Source organism: Stomoxys calcitrans, chromosome 3 (genome assembly GCF_963082655.1).
Source record: "Stomoxys calcitrans chromosome 3, idStoCalc2.1, whole genome shotgun sequence".
NCBI classification, from domain to species: Eukaryota; Metazoa; Arthropoda; class Insecta; order Diptera; family Muscidae; genus Stomoxys; species Stomoxys calcitrans.
In genome coordinates this window covers 42,779,259-42,802,237 of record NC_081554.1, presented here as the reverse complement: position 1 = coordinate 42,802,237, position 22,979 = coordinate 42,779,259, and positions in this window count along the sequence as shown.

Genomic DNA, 22,979 nt, shown 5'->3' with positions numbered 1-22,979 from the left:
TCGACAGTGAGTTGTGTTTGGCCAATCGACATCCTTCTTCAGTTTGGCCCATATCCGTCCTGATTTGGATATAGCTGCCATATAGTCTGATCTCTCGACTTAAGGTATTAGGCCCATAAAAGGGCGCATTTATACCCGATTTCGCTAAAAATTTGGTACATTGAGTTGTGTTAGGCCACTCGACATCCTTCTTCCATTTGGCCTAGATCAGTCCAGATTTGGATATAGCTACTATATATACCGATCTCTCAATTTAAGGACTTGGGCCCATAAAAGACGCTTCTTTTGTCCGATTTCACTCAAATTTAGGACAGTGAAATGAAATAGGCCCTCGATATCCGTTTTGAAGATGGTCCAAGTCGATCCAGATTTGAATATAGCTGCCATATAGACCGATCTCTCGACTTAAGGTATTGGCCCATAAAAGGCGCATTTATTGTCCGATTTTACAGAAATTTAGGACAGTACGTTGTGTTTAGTCACTCGACATCCTTCTTAAGTTTGGCTCATATCGGTCCAGATTTTGATATAGCTGCCAGATAGACCGATCTCTCAATTTAAGGCCTAGGCCCCATTAAAGGCGCATTTAATGTCCGATTTCGCTGAAATGTGGGACAGTGAGTTGTGTTGGGCCACTCGACATCCTTCTTCAGTTTGGCCCAGGGCGGTCCAAATTTGGATATAGCTGCCATATAGACCGATCTCTCGATTTAAGGTTTTGGACCCATAAAAGGCGCATTTATTGTCCGATTTGGCTGAAATTTGGAACAGTGAGTTGAATTAGGCCCCTCGATAACATTATTGAAGATGGCCCAGATCGGTTCAGATTTGGATGTAGGTGCCATATAGACCGATTTCTCGATTTAAGGTCTTGACCCCACAAAAAGCCGCATTTATTGTCCGATTTCGCTGAAATTTGGGACAGTGAGTTGTACAAGACCACTCTACATCCTTCTATAGTTTGGCCCAGAGCGGTCCAGATTTGTATAACTGCCATGTAGACCGATCTCTCTATTTACGATCTTGGGCCCATAAAAGGTGCATTTATTGTCCGAAATTTGGGATAGTCAGTTGTGTTAGGCCCCTCGATATGCTTTTTCAATTTGGTCCAGATCGATCCAGATTTGGATATAGCTGCCGATATATGACTATATGGATATAGCTATAGATCAATCTTTCGATTAAAGGCCTTGGCCCAATAAAAGGCGTATTTATTATCCGATTTCGCTGTAAGTTGACACAGTGACTTATGTGAGGCTTTTCGACTTCCGTGTCTTATATGGTTCAGATCGGTCTTTATTTAGCTATAGCTACCAAGAAGACTAATATTGAACCAAAATTGAACAGTGACTTGTATTTTTTGGACCACTCAATGTCCGTGCCGAATTTGGTTCATAGCTGCTATGGGTGCATAAATCATGCATTTTTCACCGAATTATGACGAAAAGTCGTTTACATATATACCCGAGGTGGTGGGTATCCAAAGTTCGACCCGGCCGAACATAATGCCTTTTTATTTGTTATACCCTACTTCACCACTGTGGTACAGCGTATTATAGATTTGTGCATTTGTTTGCAGCGCTAAGAAGGACTTATGAGTATACCGATTTATGAGTATACCGATCGACTCAGAATCACTTTCTGATTCGATTTAGCAGTGTCCGTCTGTCCGTCTATGAGTCCTTGTATTCTTGTAATCAAAGTGCAGGTCGTATTTGTTGTCCGATTGTCACGAAATTTTGCACAAGTCACCATTTTGGTCCAAGGACAAACGCTATTGATTTTGAAAAAAAATCGGTTCAGATTTAGATATAGCTCCCATATATATCTTTTATCCGATATGGCTTTTTAAGACTGTAGAAGCCACAATTTTAGTCCCATCTTTAAAATATTTTAGGCGAGGTGTTTTATTCGACATCCTAATATGTATGGAAAATTTCATGAAAATCCGTCCAGATTTAGATATAGCTCCCATATATATCTTTCATCCGATATGAACTTTTAAGGCTGTAGAAGCCAACATTTTTTACCGATCTTTACAAAATTTGGCATTGGGTATCTTATTTGAGGTCTACATATGTGTGCAAGATTTCATAAAAATCGGTCCAGATTTAGATATAGCTCCCATATATATCTTTCATCCGATATGGACTTTTAAGGGTGTAGAAGACACAGTTTTAGTTCAAACTTTAAAATATTTTGCGCTAGGTGTTTTATTCAACGCCCTAGTATGTGTTGAAAATTTAATGAAAATCCGTCCAGATTTATATATAGCTCCCATATATATCTTTCTTCCGATATGAACTTTTAAGGCTGTAGAAGCCAAAATTTTTTACCGATCTTTACAAAATTTGGCATTGGGTATTTTATTAAAGGTCTACATATGTGTACAAAATTTCATAAAAAACGGTCCAGATTTAGATATAGCTCCCATGTATATCTTTCATCCGATATGGCTTTTTAAGACAGTAGAAGCCACAATTTTAGTCCGATCTTTAAAATATTTTGCGCGAGGTGTTTTATTCGACGTCCTAATATGTATGGAAAATTTCATGAAAATCCGTCCAGATTTAGATATAGCTCCCATATATATCTTTCATCCGATATGGCTTTTTAAGACTGTAGAAGCCACAGTTTTAGTCCGATCTTTAAAATATTTTAGGCGAGGTGTTTTATTCGACGTCCTAATATGTGTGGAAAATTTCATGAAAATCCGTCCAGATTTAGATATAGCTCCCATATATATCTTTCATCCGATATGGCTTTTTAAGACTGTAGAAGCCACAGTTTTAGTCCGATCTTTAAAATATTTTGCGCGAGGTGTTTTATTCGACGTCCTAGTATGTGTGGAAAATTTCATGAAAATCGGTTAAGATTTAGATATAGCTCCCATATATATCTTTCATCCGATATGGCCGTTTAAGGCTGTAGAAGCCACAATTTTATACCGATCTTTAGAAAATTTGGCATGGGGTGTTTTATTTGACGTCTCCATATGTGTGCAAACTTTCATAAAAATCGGTACAGATTTAGATATAGCTCCCATATATACGTATCGCCCGATTTGCACTTAAGTGGCCGTATTAGCTACATTTTTCAACCAATCTGCACAAAATTTGGCACGGGCTGTTCTGTTACTGATCCAACAAAAATTTCATGAAAATCTGTCCAGATTTAGATACAGCTCCCATATATATATTTTATCCGATATGGACTTTTAAGGCAGCAAAATCCACAATTTTGGTCACATCTCTACAATATTGGGCGTGAAATGTTCTATTTCATGTCCCAGTATGTGTCATTTAAATTGACACAGGTTTCGATATAACTCCCATATAATCTTTTATCCGATATGGCCTTTTATAGATGTGAAAATTCAAATTTTTTGTTTTATGATAGGAAAATCTTACAAGGTTCTAAATGGCCACCTAAATTGCCACCTAGTATACATTGGCCTTTTTTCTCCACTACATTTGCCTCTGACTCAAATCCAATTGCCAATTAAAATGAAACCCTTAAATGTGGTAAAATTTTATTAAAGTTTATTAATTAAGGAATTGAAAATTTATTTCCATTTTTATCGACATTTCTTTTATTGTGCGTCATAATGTTTACAAATTATGAATATAATGAGATATTGCCATTAGTATTATATCTCATATCTTGCGTTAGTAAAACTTTTTACGCCTCTTTTTTTATTTACACTTTTGCGCTAACTGTTATTTGCATGTTTTATATGTGTGTGTGTGTGTATTTGTCAAAGTTTTTGCGATTGGCATGATGTTCAGTTTACGAGCAAGTGAGAGTGTTGGTTTTGTTTCAGAAGTTTTAGGTGGATGTTTATCATTGACGTGTTTTGTTTTTGGTTATTATAAACGAGTATACATTAGGGTAAGATGAAATTTTGGTAAAATGTATGAAGCCTGCATCAGAGGCTAGGGCCATACCGCGGTCAATGGCACTGGCGTAGCTATGGGGGTGCTGAGGATGCTAAACCCCCCCAAACACTGCTGCATGAGTCCCTTGAAGTTGCCCTGCCATGGCTTGAGTAGATTTTCAGGGCGATCCTGGCATGGTCCTACATACCGAGGGCATGGAGGGAAGTCAGGGTAATCTTTATCCCCAAGGTGGGAAGGTTAAACCACAGTACGGCGAAGGATTATAGGCCATTAGTCTCTCATCGTTTTTGCTGAAAGCACTGGAAAGATTGATTGACCTGAGGGTGAGAGGGGGACTGACGCCGGAAAACTTCAGTGGAGCACACCATGTATACCTCAAAAGCAGCACGGTGGAGATGGCCCTTCACGAGGTGGTACAATAGGTCGAGACATCTTTCCGACAGAAGGATTACACTTTGGCGGGCTTCTTGGATATTGAGGGGGTCTTCAATAATGTGAAGGCCACCGTAGCGCAGAGGTTAGCATGTCCGCCTATGACGCTGAACGCCTGGGTTCGAATCCTGGCGAGACCATCATCAAAAATATTCAGCGGTGGTTTGCCCCTCCTAATGCTGGCAACATTTGTGAGGTACTATGCCATGTACAACTTCTCTCCAAAGAGGTGTCGCACTGCGGCACGCCGTTCGGACTCGGCTATAAAAAGGAGGCCCCTTATCATTGAGCTTAAAACTTGAATCGGACTGCACTCGCTGATATGTGAGAAGTTTGCCCCTGTTCCTTAATGGAAAGTTCATGGGCAAAATTTGGAATATTCAATAATGTAGAGATAGGGGCGATAGTAGCCGCAGTAGCAGTGGACCAATGATATGCTTTATGGCAGGATTGTTAATGCGAACGTGGCATATAGTGTGGTCAGAAGGCGGTGACCAGAGGAACGCCACAAGGAGGGGGCGGTAGGGACGGCACGAAGATTATCGCTTATGCGGACGACAACCTAGGCATAGTCCTCGATTCGAAACTGTCCTGGAAGAGGAACACCGAGAAAAAAAGCCGTAAGGCACTGGGCGCTTTTTACTCCAACAGGAGGATGTTTGGTAGGAAATGGGGGGAGGGGGTGACTCCCAGGATGATTTATTGGATGTATACGGCCATCGTGAGACCAATACTGGCCTATGGGATACTGGTATTATGAAATGCCATAGGGAAGAGGACGCGTGCGAGGGATCTCACTGCCCCTGAGATCACAGGGGCAGTGAGATCCGTACCGGAATACTTCTTGTTATAGTAGGTCGGTTGGGATTGTAAATGGGCCAAATCTGTCAATGTTTTGATATAGCTGCCATATAAACCGATCTGGGGTCTTGACTTCTTTAGCCTCAAGAGGGCGTAATTCTCGTCCGAATTGACTGAAATTTTGCACGTCATGTTTTGATGTCACTTAAACCGAAACCGATATAAACCGATCTTGGGTCTTGACTTCTTGAGCCTCTAGAGGGCGCAATTCTTGACCGATTTGACTGAAATTGTGCACGTGGTGTTTTGGTGTCATTTCCAACAACCATATTAAGTATAGTTTTAATCAGTCCATGTTTTGATATAGGTGCCATATAAACCGATCTTGGGTCATGACTTCTTGAGCCTCTAGAGGGCGCAATTCTCATGCGCTTTGGCTGAAATTTTGCATGAGGTGTTGAGGCGCAAATCGGTACATAACCTTATATAGCTGCCATATAAACCGATCTGGGATCTTGACATCTTAAACCTCTAGAGGGCGAAATTCTCATCCAATTTGGAAGAAATTTTGTACAAAGGCTTCTCTCATGACCTTCAACATACGTATCTAATATGGCCTGAATCGATCAAAAGCTTGATACAGCTCCCATATAAAACGATCTCCCGATTTTGCTTCTTGAGCCCCTACAAGGCGCAATTCTTATCCGAATGAACTGAAATATTACACAATGACTGATACAATGTTCAGCATTCATTTATGGTCCGATTCGGACTATAAATTGATTTTGCTCCAATAGCATAACAGTTCTTATTCAATATTCTTTGTTTGCCTAAAAAGAGATACCGAGCATAAAACTCGACAAATGCGATCCATGGCGGAGGGTATATAAAATTCGGCCCGGCCGAACTTAGCACGCTCTTACTTGTTTTTAGTTGTATTCGATGCGTTTTAGGTTGTCAAAACTACAATTTATTTCCTACAAGACGGTTTTTGTACCCCAAATTTATTGTTACAAAGTGTAAAAACGTAACTTGTCGTCGTTATTGTGTACTCCAACAGCTAAACGAAGAAAAACGGAAAAACCCCGCCAATACCTCCAAATAATGAGGGAAACAAAAAAGTGCTGTGCTCGTATGGCCTTTGGCCATGTCCTCAGTTTGTCCTGTTGGGTATTGTTAGGCATTTTTTTAATGGGTGGGTTATAAGTGTGTGTGTGTGTGTGTGCGTTTGCAAGTGTGCAAGCATTTGTCCTAGCAGGGCACAAGTAATTAAGCTTTGTACATTTTTTTCATAAAATGTACGACAGACGAGAAAAAGAGGCAACAACAGCAGCAGCTATGGTGTTTTAGTTATATTATTATTCCTTTTTTTTTTTTTGCTGGAGTTTCACTCAAAATTTCGCCCCTTAAATATTTGCTCGAATTTGTCTTTTTTTCTGCTGGTGTTTTTTGCTTTTTTTTTTGTTTTGTTGTCTAAGAAGCAACGCAGCCTGGTCTGAGTTACAGTCGTTATTAAGACCTTCCCTCATTTTTGTGCAGCTGCAAAAGTCCTGCGTGTTTACCAAGAACTTTAGCCATCATTACAAACTGAAAAAAAATATTTAGACATTAATGAGTTTTCAAATTAGTCTAGAAAATTTTGTAGAGATCTTTAAGCAAAATTTTCGGGCAATAAAAATTTACATGTTACGCTTAGTTTTTTTTTGTGTGTTTGTTGTTATTTTCGCAGGCAAAGTATGATGGCAATTTAGGGTCGGTCTGCCGTGGTGTGCAAATGATGATGTGCTTTATGGTGGGTGGTGACAAAAACAAAACAACAGTGGTTTAAGGTTGGAGGAAAAGTTGAAAAATTTAGAAAAAATCAAAGACAACATTTCTATGAAATTTTCTCTAAAGACAAAATTTCTATGAAATTTTCTCTAAAGACAAAATTTCTATGAAATTTTCTCTAAAGACAAAATTTCTATGAAATTTTCTCTAAAGACAAAATTTCTATGAAATTTTCTCTAAAGACAAAATTTCGAAGATATTTTCTCTAAAGACAAAATTTCGAAGAAATTTTCTCTAAAGACAAAATTTCTATGAAATTTTCTCTAAAGACAAAATTTCTATGAAATTTTCTCTAAAGACAAAATTTCTATGAAATTTTCTCTAAAGACAAAATTTCTATGAAATTTTCTCTAAAGACAAAATTTCTATGAAATTATCTCTAAAGACAAAATTTCTATGAAATTTTCTCTAAAGACAAAATTTCTGCCCCAGCGCCCCAACCGCATGGGTCTTGTGGGATTGCACACGTATCCTTCGTTGTGGCGAGCCGCTTACTCCAAGATCCCACGCTCGCCGCCGGCCGCCCCTAACCTGGGAACAGACGCTGATGTTGGCCATTGGTTATTTGAAGGCGCCAATAACTCGCCTTGTCATCTCGAGTATCATTGGCACTCAGTATTTAATTAAGAGCCAGTGCCACCGGACTCCTCACTGAGACTCTCCTCTCGAAAATCGGCAGACAGGTGTACTTTACGCTAAGTAGCAACGCGCGAGAAGAAGATGAAAATAGAAAGACGCGAGTATGAGCGAATTGATATGTTCAAAATCCGGAATAAAGTTCGAGTTCCGGAATGAAGTCCTATTGCTATTCTTTTAGCGATAGCCTCGTCTGCACACAATCTAGATTACCCCATAGGATTTTCGGATTCTTACCTTTGTAATACTTAAAAAAAGGTAAGGATTCGAATCAGCTATGCAGAAGGGCCGAAAGGGTCTTGCCGATGGCTTACGAACGGGCTAGACCCAGTGCTCTCAATGTTGATCCAGAGAAGACTGATATTTGCCTATTCACGAGGAAGATGAAGGTGAGCCAATTTGATGCACCACGTCTCCTCATTGGAACGATTTCGATATCAGACAAGGTGAAATACTTAGGAGTGATCTTGGACTGGAAACTGAATTGAATGTTTCACATTCAAGAGCATACTGAGAAGACTTACAGATGTTGGGTACTATGTATACGGGCTGCAGACTCGAAAAGGGGCTTGTAGAGCCTGAGGACTATCCTCGTATAGTCCTCAGGCTCTACAGGAGCGTAATTAGACTCATACTTACTAACGGTTCAGTAGTTTGGTGGACGGCATGCTGAGAAGACTCACAGATGTTGGATACTATGTAGACGGGCCGCAGGCTCGAAATGGGGCTTGAATCCGAGGATAGTCCTCAGGCTCTACTGGAGCGTAATTAGACCAATACTTTCTTACGCTTCAGTAGTTTGATGGACGGCAACGAAGAAAAAGTGCAACGTAAGGATAATACAATGGGTACTATGTAGACGGGCCGCAGGCTCGAAATGGGGCTTGAATCCGAGGATAGTCCTCTGGTTCTACAGGAGCGTGATTAGACCAATACTTATTTACATTGAGCTTAGAGCACTTGAATCGGGCTGCACTCATTGATATGTGAGTAGTTTGCCCCTGTTCCTTAGTGGAATGTTCATGAGCAAAATTTGTTGTATTTGTAATTTGCATAGCACCTCACAAATGTTTTTAGCATTAGGAGGGAATAACCACCGCTGAAATTTTTTTGATGACCTCGCCAGGATTCGATCCCCGCATCATAGCCAGATATGCAAACCTCTGTGCTACTCTTCTCTCTCTGCTCCTCCTATAAAGATATTGCTCCCATACTACCTCACAAATGTTGCCAGCATTAGGAGGGGATAACCACCGCTGTCATTTTTTTTTTTGATGTGTTCGCCAGGATTCAAACTCCGCCGTTCAGCGTCATATGCGGACATGCTAACCTCTACGCTACTCTTCTCTTCTTTCTCTCTCTCTCTCTCTCTCTCTCTGCTCTTTCTGTACAGATATTGCTGCCATACTAACCGCTCTACTAATTTTACTACTTTAGCCTATAGAAGCGTAATCGTTATCCGATTTGGCTAAAGTTTTGCATAATCATTTTTATTATGACCTCCACCATCTAAGCCAATTCTATAGTTTCGGTCTACAAAACGAATGAATTGAACAAACGCTATACATGGTGAGTGAGGGAGAAGGAGAATTAAAGATTTGGCAAAACATGTTCGAAGAAATTTTAATTGACATTCTTTTTGTCGAAACATATGAAAAAATTGCCTCTTTATTTAAGCTTAAACTTGAATTGGATAAAACGTATTTTTACTACACAAGTTTCCCCTCTCTATTTCTCTTCGGAAAGATAGAACAACTTCATTGTAACTTGTAAATTTTCTGATACACTTGTTATTTAACTTTCTTCTAAGAAACAGTCAAAAATGTTTCTCTTATGCTTTTATGATTGCACCACAGTTGTGTACTTGTCACCGGTGTTGGTGTAACAACCAGAGAGGGGCGTTGTTGTTTGGAGCGACAAATATGTTTATTATTTTATTGCTTACAACATTTTACTACAACTTTCTACTTTGGCATTAGGGGGGATCTTTGGTTTAGCCCCCTATTTTGTACAGAATTTAATCTTGTAATTTATTACAGCTAGAAGACAAGCCGGACAGTGGGTAATATATCACCACTCCATCTCCACCATAGCATGGGCAATGTCACCAGCACCAACACCTCCAAACGACGAATCTCAGGAAATTCAAAATTCCGTGTTCTATTTTTGAGAAAGTGGAACGAAGAGTAGTAGTTGGTGTTGTTACCAAAAACTTGTTATGGACTGGCTGTGACGACAACGACAAGGACGACGACTATGATGATGAAATATTAGTTTGATTGCTATCGTCTAAAAGACCTCCCATTAACCGGAAGTGTGTTCTCACTGTTGTGACAAAACCAATGTGGACCAATGATTAATGGCTGCCATACATTTTAATTCGCACAAACGCCCCTCAATGTCCTAAAAATGTTCGTAGTCAACTCAATGGGAAAACAAATGCAATCATGACTGGAAAAGATTTGTTTGAGCATCACATTAACAATGTGAATCATTATTTCGTAATACTCGATAAGTATGTCAATATAAACGTAAACTCAATGGTATTGGAGTAAGGTGGCGTATATAATGCCTTAGGCACTTAGCATAGAATCATGGCCTTTTAAAGCCCATGTTTGCAAAAAATATTAGAAACTAATATAAGGTGATGGATGTGACATTCAAACATATTGTAATGGATTTTAAAGACTTTAACAAAGAATTTAAATTAATTAACCCCACCTTATGTAAAATTGCCAGATTGTCCATTAAGAAACACCGGAAAGATTTTTTTCTACATATCACTGAGTGTTATACAATTGAAGCTTTACCAAATTGACAGCAATTAAATTAAATGTTTTGATATTTATATAAACACTAGCTGACCTGGGCCCGTGGTATCAATTCTACCCCCCAATTCCAATCATTTAAGCCTCACATTGACATGGTCGGTAAATATGCCCGATCTAGGGCTGTTTTGGGGATTGGGGTGGTCCCCCAAACACTAAGCCCGGAAAATATATCAGCAACGTGCTCTATTCTCATTTATCTATATACCATTTATTTGAACCCCATATAGCCATTGGCCTTATAATTGGGTATAGAATTCGTTTTCTAAGCTCATTTAACCTCCTTATTGCAAAAGTCAGCAAATATGTTAGGTTTGGGGTATTGGCCCTTAAAACCATGAATATTTAGTTCCACTCTCTTTAAGACCCAAATTGTCTTGGTGAGCAAATACTTCCTTTTGGGGGTTGTTATCTGGTGGGACGTCCCCTAGACAATTGGTCCCTTATGTTGATATCAGATATGTGGTCTACTCCTCAACACCTTTAATTTGAGCCCCATATTTCCATAGTCGGCAATCGTGATCGGCTTGGGGGATGGGCGGCCTCTCAGTGAGTTGGCCTTGAAAATATATTGGGTTGCCCAAAAAGTAATTGCGGATTTTTTAAAAGAAAATAAATGCATTTTTAATAAAACTTAGAATGAACTTTAATCAAATAAACTTTTTTAACACTTTTTTTCTAAAGCAAGCTAAAAGTAACAGCTGATAACTGACAGAAGAAAGAACGCAATTACAGAGTCACAAGCTGTAAAAAAATTTGTCAACGCCGACTATATGAAAAATCCGCAATTACTTTTTGGGCAACCCAATATATCGGATTCGTGTTCTACTCTAAAACCCCTCTTATTTGAGCCCCATATTGCAAAAGTCAGCAAATACTTCCTATTTGGGTGGTGTTGTCGGCGGGGGTGGCCCCATAAACACTATTCCCGAATATTGATATCAGATTCATGCTTTACTCCCAAATACCTTTCATTTGAGTCCCATATTGCTATGGTCGCAAATTTGTCCTCTTTGGGGATGTTTTTGGGGGAGAGGCGGCCCCTCAAACACTTGGTCCTATATTAGGATATTAGATTCGAATTCTACACTAAAATACCTTTTATTTAAGCCCCATAATCCCATGGTCAGTGAATAAGTCCTGTTTGGGGTGTGTTTTAGGGAAGGGGTGGACCCCCAGAAACATGGTCCCACATTTGAATATCATATTCCTATTCTACTGGCAAATACCTTTCATTTGAGTCCCAAATTGCCATGGTCGGTAAATATGTCCGAAGTAGGGGTGTTTTGGGGCTTGGGGTGGTACCCCTAGCACTTGCTCCGACAATTGGATATCAGATACGTTTTCTTATGCTAAATACCTTTCATTTGAGTCCCATATTGTCGTGATTGGTCTAAAAATATGTTTGGTAGGTTTTAGGGTGGGGCAGCCCCCCTAGGTATCCCATCCGAAATTTGGATACCAAATTTTTATTTTTAGGGTACTATATGAGAGCACACAAAATTTCGCTTAAATCGCACCAGCCATCACTGAGATCTGATGTTTCTGAAAATTAGGGTAAGGGGGAGGGTCCGCCCCCCTCTTCAGATATCAAAATTTCACCACGGAGGTCATTATGCACCATCTGTGAAAATTTCAAGAAAATCGGTTCAGCCGTTTCTGAGTCTATAAGGAACACACAAACAAACAAACACAAATTGATTTTTATATATAAGACTAGCTGTGCCCGGCCCGCTTCGCTGCGCCCAATTATGATGTGTTGGAGAGGAGTACTCTAAATTTGAACATTTCTGCTTAATTGTAGTTGAAAATGTATTCCTATTTTTCTATGGATTTTTCTACACTCAAGTACCTCTAAAGTAAAGTCCTTTTTGGGGGGTGGTCGACCCCTATAGACTTGGTCCCAAAAGTGAAAGCTAATTTCGTGGTCTATTCCCAATCCGTGGTCTATAAATTCGGTTGCTTCGGGTTTTGGGGGTGGGTGGCCCTCCTAAGCACCTCAACTCAGAATTTGATAATATTTTTTTTTTTTTGTTTTTAGGTCGCTGTAAATATGCAAACAAATTTTCGCTAAAATTGCCCTACCCATCTCTGAGATCAGTCATTCTTGAAAATTACGGTAAGGGGAACATTTTTTTCTATAGACATTGCTTGTACTTATAACTATTTTCTCTATGGCAAAGATTGGCGATTAAACTACCTTAAACACCGTTTTGGGTGGGAAAGTTAAAAAATTATACCGCAAACAACCGCAATGAAATTCCTACATTTTATTTTTCTTTATTCAAAGAACCGATAGGTTGTCTTAAGAAAGATACAAGCTGGATGATTAATTTTTACCACACTGCCCTCTAGCTGTTCATGTTGGCTTCTCCAACTTAGTGCCATCAACTAAATCCAATTGGAACAAATAAATTCAATTGAAGACTACCAGGTGGCGCTAATTCAAATGTTAGTCCTGTTCGATTAGAGTGGATCATACCATATTAAATGACTATTAAATAGTCATCATATCGTCTTTTTTTAAATCAAATCAGATTGCCATATCAAAAGATTTTCTGTGGTAAAGAACTAATTTGCCAGTCTATATACTTGGTGCGATGGCGATAGTTCTTACTATTAAACCGTGTAAGACTTTTGAACAAAAAAGTGTTGCCCAGCAACACGTCGTTTGGTCTTGTCTATCGATGAGCTAAAAATGGCTGCAACCTTAACGTTAAGGTTTGCAACTTCTGTTATCACGTTGAACGTTATAATTTCGGGGCTATGGCGGCCTACATTTATGTGTGTCCCCACACATTAATTAAATCACCCAGCGCCCAGTTAGGTCATTACAATTGATCGAGGTGGTCGGCTTTATATATGAGCAGAATAATGATATCAGATTCGCAGTTCACAACCCCATTTTGTCATGATGTATATAGCCTTTTGTGAAGGGCGCCTATATGAGGGTTGTGCGCCACACTGAGCACAAATTTGAATGACGGACTCTACTCAAAAAAATCTATCACTTGATTCCTTTTGGGTCAAATAACCTATTGGAGGCGATTTTAGGAGGTAAAGCACCAACTAGATTCTTGGACACAAAGTTTAATGTCATATTCGTAATCAGCTCTCAAATGCCTTTCATTTGAGTTTCATCAAGCTATTATTGAGTAATCTTCCCATTTGGGAAGCTTATCGGGGATGGGGCGACTATCAATTACTTAGACCTCATTTTTTATCTCATAGTCGTTGTCTACTCCCGAATACCTTTCATTTGAGTCCTATATTGATAAATACGTCCAATTTGTCTATTTGGATCATTTTTTTGAGGTTGGGCGACCCCTTGAATATTTGATTTATACCACGTACATATTATAATCTCCAATATCTTTCATTTGACACCCATATTGTCCCCATCGGATCACTTTGGATTTCGGGTGGCGTTTTTGTGGTAATGGGGGAGGGTTAGCCCCCTTCCAACATCAACAAATTACATAGTCTATACCTCCTTCCTGACCATATTCCTAATCTACACCCGAATACCTTTCATTCGATTCCCATTTTGTCATTATCGTCCAATAAACCTATTTTGGGAGGTTTTTGGGGTCGGGGCGGCCCCCCAATTACTTGGACCCAATTTTGAATATATCATTTATGTCTCATATTGTCCCAATCGGTCCTCTTTTATTTTTGGCTGGTACTTTTGGGGTAAGGGGGTGGGTCCGCCCCCCTTGCGATATCAAAAACTTATATAGACTATTGGACCTTCCGGCCCATATTCGTAATCTACTCCCGAATACCTTTCATTCGATTCCCATTTTGTCATTATCGTCCAATAAACCTATTTTGGGAGGTTTTTGGGGTCGGGGCCTGGGGGCCCCCCAATTACTTGGACCCAATTTAGAATATGGAATTTGTACTCTACTCTTAAATACCTTTCATTTAAGTCCCATATTGTCCCAATCGGTCCACTTTTATTTTTGGCTGGTACTTTTGGGGATAAGGGGGAGGGTCCGCCTCCCTTGCGATATCAAAAAATCGTATAGCCTATTGCTCCTTCCGGACGACTCCCCACAATCTGAGAAAATTGCAAAGAAATCGGTTTAGCCGTTTTCAAGTCTATACGGAACAAAAAAATTTAAAAACCCACAAACAAACATACAAACAAACTCAAATTCATTTTTATACCCTCCATCATAGGATTGGGGGTATACTAATTTCATCATTCTGTTTGTAACTACTCGAAATATTCGTCTGAGACCCCATAAAGTATATATATTCTTGATCGTCGTGACATTTTATGTCGATCTAGCCATGTCCGTCCGTCCGTCCTTACATCTGTCTGTCGAAAGCACGCTAACTTTCGAAGGAGTAAAGCTAGCCGTTTGAAATTTTACACAATACTTCTTATTAGTGTAGGTCGGTTGGTATTGTGGTATCGGTCCATGTTTTGATATAGCTGCCATATAAACCGATTTTGGGTCTTGACTTCTTGAGCCTCTAGAGTGCGCAATTCTTATCCGATTGGAATGAAATTTTGCACGACGTGTTTCGCTATGATATCCAACAAGTATGCCAAGTATGATTCAAATCAGTCCATAACCTGATATAGCTGTCATATAAACCGATCTTGGGTCTTGACTTCTTGAGCCTCTAGAGGGCGCAATTCTTATCCGATTTGAATGAATTTTGGCACGACGTGTTTTGCTATGATATCCAAAAACTATGCCAAGTATGATTCAAATCGGTCCATAACCTGATACAGCTGCCATATAAACCGATCTTGGGTCTTGACTTCTTAAGCCTCTAGAGTGCGCAATTCTTATCCGATTTGAATGAATTTTTGCACGAAGTATTTCGTTATGATATCCAACAAGTATGCCAAGTATGATTTAAATCGGTCCATAACCTGATACAGCTGCCATATAAACCGATCTTCGGTCTTAATTTCTTGAGCCTCCAGAGTGCGCAATTCTTATCCGATTGGAATGAAATTTCGCACGACGTGTTTTGTTATGATATCCAAAAACTGTGCCAAATATGGTTCAAATCGGTTCATAATCTGATATAGCTGTCATATAAACCGATCTTGGGTCTTGACTTCTTGAGCCTTTAGAGGGCGCAATTCTTATTCGATTTGAATGAATTTTGGCACCACGTGTTTTGTTATGATATCCAACAACTGTGCCAAGTATGGTTCAAATCGGTTCATAACCTTATATAGCTGCCATATAAACCGTTCTTGGGTCTTGACTTCTTGAGCCTCTAGAGTGCGCAATTCTTATCCGATTGGAATGAAATTTCGCACGACGTGTTTTGTTATGATATCCAAAAACTGTGCCAAATATGGTTCAAATCGGTCCATAACCTGATATAGCTGTCATATAAACCGATCTTGGGTCTTGACTTCTTGAGCCTTTAGAGGGCGCAATTCTTATTCGATTTGAATGAAATTTCGCACGACGTGTTTTGTTATGATATCCAACAACTGTGCCAAGTATGGCTCAAATCGGTTCATAACCTGATATAGCTGTCATATAAACCGATCTTGGGCCTTGACTTCTTGAGCCTATAGAGGTCGCAATTATTATCCGATTTGCCTGAAATTTTGTACGACGGATTCTCTCATGACTATCAACATACGTGTTTATTATAGTCTGAATCTGTCTATAGCCCGATACAGCTCCCATATAAATCGATCTCTCTATTTTACTTCTTGAGCCCCAAAGGGCGCACTTCTTATTCGAATTGGCTGACATTTTATAAAGGTCTCCAAAATAAAATTTAATTGTGGCCTAAACCGGATCATATCTTGATATCGCTTTAATAGCAGAGCAAATCTTTTCTTATATCCTGTTTTGCCTAAGAAGAGATGCCGGGAAAAGAACTCGACAAATGCGATCCATGGTGGATGGTATATAAGATTCGTCCCGGCCGAACTTAGCGCGCTTTTACTTGTTATATATATAGATGAGTTTTTATCAAAATCCATGGTGGTATGTTCCCAAGATTCGTCCCAGCCGAACTTAGCACGCTTTTACTTGTTTAGCTTTGTATGTCCCCTAAACCCATACAAAAAATTTTTTGTACCAAACAATATTTGTAACCTTCAGCCAGTTTACTAAAACATGAGTATTTTGGGGGTTTGGGAGAAAAATGTGTGTATATTATATACCTTATGGGGTTAGGAATCGATATATTGAAATACTACAATATAAATATTTAACCACACACCACCACCCCCCCTCCCCTATTCCACTCCTTATGGATTGGGTAAAAAACAAACATTTATCAAACATTTGTATTGTCTTGCCTAACCTACCTGTATGCTAAAACCATAAGCCACTTAAAATCTCAAAACGTGAGATGCAGAGCATCTTACACATCCTCTGCAATGCAAACCTCTTCAAAGGCTAAACCATAAATTGAGCACTGGCGAAAAACCAAATTGCGAAACCATAAATTCGAAGTGAGGTGTAATTAAAAGTAATTGCATAAAAGGAAAGATTAGAACAACGCAAGTTTAGGGAAAGAAAACAAAAGTGTGTAAATATTAGGATTTTCTTGGTGATTGCTAACAGCAATGTGTTACCCTACATATGAACTCAAACGAGACGTTTTTAAAGGTGAATCCAGGTATTTTCGTGTGAAATCCAGATAAAACGAAACATACACGGAGAGAAGATTGCCGATGGTTGTGTTAAAAATTACAACGATTGTTGTGCGTTTTAAATGCACGAGGTGAGCTTGAGCATACGGCTGATAGCTTTATTTATACCAGCAAGGGGGTTGATGAATGGTATTTACCAAAAGAAGAAACAGCTGGAAAAAAGGCTGCTTTAAGAATTTCCAGTGATGGCAGTAATGCTGAAATACCAAATTTTTCCTATATTGTCTTGAATAATAGTTGCCTCAGTTTGATTTTGTCAAAGGTATTAAAATCTCCAAAAGCCAAACGAGCATGAGGTGAGTTTCTCAAGGAGCAACATCGTAAAACACACGAATCTGGCTAAAATTTTTAAGCGAATTAGCCACAGACATACGAGAGAGAAGTTACGACGCCTCGAGCAATTGGTTTATGCTCTGGGGTGGCTTTGCGCACGGGAGAGTTGCGAATTCTCTCAGCTCTCTTTTAAAATCTCTTTACTCAAACAACTTGCTGCTGGTTCTCTTTAAATCATCTTCGTTCAGTTGGCAGATTTGTTTGCCTCATGTATTTCCATCATACTTGGGTGAAGCACCTGATTTCCTTCGTCCTGATTTTCTCCCATTCTTCTTTTAATGATGAGCCGATAAATTCCTGAACCTCATAGGCGGTCTAAGCAATGCGCATGACTGTCCCTTCGTATGCAGTAGCTAGTCGTCTGACATTTATTTTAGACACCAAAGTGCCTTCGCGTCAAAGCGTCACTGGGCGAGTGTGCCACTTTGTTTGTACCTATGCTGGTGTTAATGTTACACATTTAAAAAAGGATATGTGTGGCTGTGCCATTGCTTGTGCCAGAGTGAATGCCTTTGCCCTGTGTGAAATGTTGAGTAAATTCGATTGTGTTGGGTATGGTGACGGTGCTGGTTGATGGTGGTGGTGGTGGTGTTGTTGGCAATCCTCATTTCTGCTATGAGAGGACAAAGGATATTTCTTTGTCGTATAGAAATCCCCGACTTTTTTGTGTTTGTGCATGCGTTGTAGGCGAGAAAACAATGGGATTTTTTTTTTTTGTGCGGCAGCAGGTTCACATGTTCGTACCTGGTTTAGCCGACAACGATTTTGTCGACGTTATGAAATTGCACATCATTATTTCGAACATCACATCATTTTTCATAAAGGATTTTCAGCTCGTCATTGCGTGTATCATTAGCAATTTCATTTCATCTTCACTCTTCGGTATTCTGACTTTTTTCACCTTAAGGATTGCCATAAATAGCACATCACCAAATAGAAATAAGTTTCCATGTAAAATATTTATTGTGACCTTAGCAGGGTTGTAACGTGTCGACTCGGTTTTCAGGTGTCTGTGTGTGTGTTTGTGTGTATGTTTGTGTGAATGGATGTGCCATAGTAATTTAAGCGAAGCACAAAAGAGGCCTTGCTACAGTTTAAATAGCATTTTTACATCGGCCTTATCACTTTCATATCTATTGATGTATAGTACTAATGGTGCTAATGGATTTGACACATAATCACATCAATTTGAATTTTCAGAGTGCATGATGATATTTATCACAGGTGAAATATCTTAGTAAGAGAAAGAATCGCACTTGACAAGTTCACTAGATGACTTAGATATCCAACATTAGGGATTCTGCTAGCAATTTAGACATTAATATACATAGATTATTTTGAAGAGAGATATTCAAATGTATCGAATGGATTATAAGGGCTCAAGAAATCAAACCGGGGCCTTGGGTGATAATATGCAAGCTATATATTGGGTTGCCCAAAAAGTAATTGCGGATTTTTCATATGGTCGGCGTTGACAAATTTTTTCACAGCTTGTGACTCTGTAATTGCATTCTTTCTTCTGTCAGTTATCAGCTGCTACTTTTAGCTTGCTTTAGAAAAAAAATGTTAAAAAAGTATATTTGATTAAAGTTCATTCTAAGTTTTATTAAAAATGCATTTACTTTCTTTTAAAAAATCCGCAATTACTTTTTGGGCAACCCAATATTATACCCTCCACCATAGGATGGGGCTATACTAATTTCGTCATTTCGTTTGTAACACCTCGAAATATTCGCCTAAAACCCCATAGAGTATATATATTAGGCCGGGTTGATTTGTACAGATGAAGAAAAAACGATCTAACAAGTAAAAGCGTGCTTAGTTCGGCCGTGCCGAATCTTATATACCCTCCACCATTTATCGCATTTGTCGAGTTCTTTTCCTGGCATCTCTTCTTAGGCAAAAAAGTATAAAAGAAAAGATTTGCTCTGCTATTAGAGCGATATCAAGATATGGTCCGGTTCGGACCAAAATAAATTATATGTTGGAGACCTATGTAGAATGTCAGCCAATTCGAATAAGAATTGCGCTCTTTGGGAGATCAAGAAGTAAAATAGAGAGATCGATTTATATGGGAGTTGTATCAGGCTATAGACCGATTCAGACCATAATAAAAACGTATGTTGATGGTCATGTAAGGATCCGTTTGGACAAATTTCAGGCAATTCGGATAATAATTGCGACCTCTAGAGGCTCAAGATCTCAGATCGGCAGCTATATCAGGTTACGAACCAATTTTAACCATACTAGGCACATTTGTTGGATATCATAACAAAATTCTTCGTGCAAAATTTCAGCCTAATCGGATAAGAATTGCGCCCTCTAGAGGCTCAAGGAGTCAAGACCCAAGATCGGTTTATATGGCAGCTGTATCAGATTATGAACTGATTTGATACAAACTTGGCACAGTTGTTGGATATTATAACAAAATACTTCGTGCAAAATTTTATTCAAATCGGATAAGAATTGCGCCCTCTAGTGGCTCAAGAAGTGAAGAATCAAGTTCGGTTTATATGGCAGCTATATCAGGTTATTGACCGATTTAAACCATACTTGGCACAGTTGTTGGGTATCATTTTGGGAAGTATTTCGTTATGATATCCAACAACTGTGCCAAATATGGTTGAAATCGGTCCATAACCTGATATAGCTGTCACATAAACAGATCTGGGGATTTGACTTCTTGAGCTTCTAGAGGGCGCAATTCCTATCCGATTTGGCTGAAATTTTGCATGACGTATTTTATTTTTCCTTTCAACAACTGTGTCAAATAAGGTTCAAATCGGTTCATAACCTGATATAGCTGCCATATAAACCGATCTGGGATCTTGACTTCTTGACCCCTAGAGGTCGCAATTATTATCCGATATGCCTGAAATTTTGTACGACGGATCCTCTCATGACCATCAACAAACGTGTTTATTATGGTCTGAATCGGTCTATAGCCCGATACAGATCCCATATAAATCGTTCTCTCTATTTTACTTCGTGAGCCCCAATGGGCGCAATTCTTATACGAATTGGCTGAAATTTTACACACCGGACCATACGAACCGGACCATATCTTGATATCGTTTTAATAGCAGATCAACTCTTTTCTTATATCCTTTTTTGCCTAAGAAGAGATGCCGGGAAAAGAACTCGACAAATGCGATTCATGGTGGAGGGTATATAAGATTCGGCCCGGCTGAACTTAGCACGCTTTTACTTGTTAGCATTAACCGGTTCACCGGGACCAACTTAGCTCGCATTTTCCTGTTTTAAAATTGTTGCATTATTTCAACTGGCAAACAGATAGACGACTAAATAGTCTTAGAATTTTAAGACGATTAATAGTATAAAGACTTTCTATGGTCGGCAAGGGACATTTCGATGTGGTGCAAACTGAATGATATTATGAATCTATCCCAATACTTCGGTGATGCGTATAGAAATATTTCCTATTAACAAATGCACATTAAATAGCTGATCAAATTAGAATATAACTTGCAACATTTTAATGTGTTCAACTCTACATTCTTCAATAAAGATACTGTGAATGATGTACATTATAACGCAACGTTACGGTGAATGAACACATTTCGAACCGAACACTGATTTTGGTAATAAAATTCAATGATTTGCAAGCGTTGCTCGTTAGTAAGTCTATTCATGATGAAATGTCAAAGCATACTGAGCATCTTTCTCTTTGACACTATGTCTGAAATCCCACGTGATCTGTCAAATACTAATGCATGAAAATCCTAACCTCAAAAAAATCACCCTTTATATAAATTACGCATGCACGTGCATACAAACGTACAGGCGTTCCATAATTTTCTGCTGACTGCCTTGCTATCATCGCAACAGTCAGATTTAATATTTAAACAACCTCTCTTCCTTGACATTTTAACTCCACTTTGTGTCATCTTTGCAAAAGAGAAATGTTCATTAACACATTCGTCTCCCTCAAACCATGGCATTATGACACACATACAGCGGTCAAAAAAAGTATTCATCATTAGCAAAATTGATAATAAATTCACTTATTTTGGGTAATTGAAGAAAGTTTAAAGTAAACAAATAATGCAGTTTTATGCAATAGTTTATTTTTCGTAATATGTTTTAAAATAAATTCAAAAAATAAATTTAATTAGCGCAAAAAATGCAATTTTATATAATAACACCAAAAACAGAACAAAAAAAGTATTCATCATTGATGTGCTATTATCAAAGTCAAATTCAAATATTATTTGGGAATCCCCCTTTTCTGTTTTATTTAGTAAAGGAGGCTTTGCCCTTGACAGCAAATATTTAATTTCATTGAAAATATAGTTTTTGTCAAAATGGGTCGTAAGCAAAACGAGGTTTCTGATGAGGTAAAAGTTTTGATAATAAAACACCACAGGAATGGTTTAACTCAAAAAACTATCAGTGAAATATTAAATAGACCACGATCTACTATACAATCCATCATCAGAAAGTGGACAGAAACGAAAACTGTTGACAATAAACCAAGATCTGGTCGACCAAAAGCACTTTCAGTTGGAGATGTGCGTTGGCTAGTGCGGCAAGTTCAGAAAACTCCGAAGACAAATGCGACCATTCTTCGTAAAAACACTATGGAATATTTAGGGAAGGAAGTTACTACACAAACAATTCGAAATACACTCAAAAGGCATAGTTACAGAGGAAGAACTGCACGTAAGAAGCCCTTTATAAATAAAATAAACCGAGTGAAAATGCTAAACTTCGCAAAAATGTATGTAAAACAGCCCGAATCATTTTGGAAAACAGTCATTTTTGCAGACGAGAGCAAGTTTAATCTTTTTGGGTGCGATGGAAAGGTCATAGTGTACAGAAAACCAAATACAGAGCTTGAAGAACGAAACACAGTTGCTACTGTAAAACATAGTGGAGGTGGTTTAATGGTTTGGGGGTGTATGGCGGCTTCAGGAGCGGGAAATCTTGAAATTATTAATGGAGTAATGGATCATAAGTATTACATTGACATTTTAAAGAGGAATTTAAAAGATAGTGCTGTAAAACTTGGGCTTGGTAATAACTTTCAATATTATCAAGATAATGACCCCAAACATTTTGCTTTAAATACCAAGATGTGGATGCTGTATAACTGCCCCAAAGTCATTAAAACTCCTCCTCAAAGTCCCGACTTGAACCCAATTGAACATCTTTGGGAACATCTCGAACGCAAATTGAGAACGCGCAATTTTTCGAGCAAGAGTCAAATGCAACAGGTGATAATGGAGGAATGGACTAATATAGACCAAAATATAACCGCTAAATTAGTCCAATCGATGTCAAACCGTTTAAAAGAAGTTATAAGACGCGGGGGTCGAATAACAAAGTATTATTTTTTTTAAATTATATTATTTATTTTTTTGTTTTTTTGCAATGATGAATACTTTTTTTGTTTAATTTTTTGTGTTCAGCTGTAAAATGGCCCTTTTTGTTCCAATAAATACTATTTTTTTCTTTAAAAACAATGAAATTGTGTACATATATATCACACAAGCACTACTGCATCATTAGTTTAATATGTTTTTATTCCAATTGTCTTTTGTA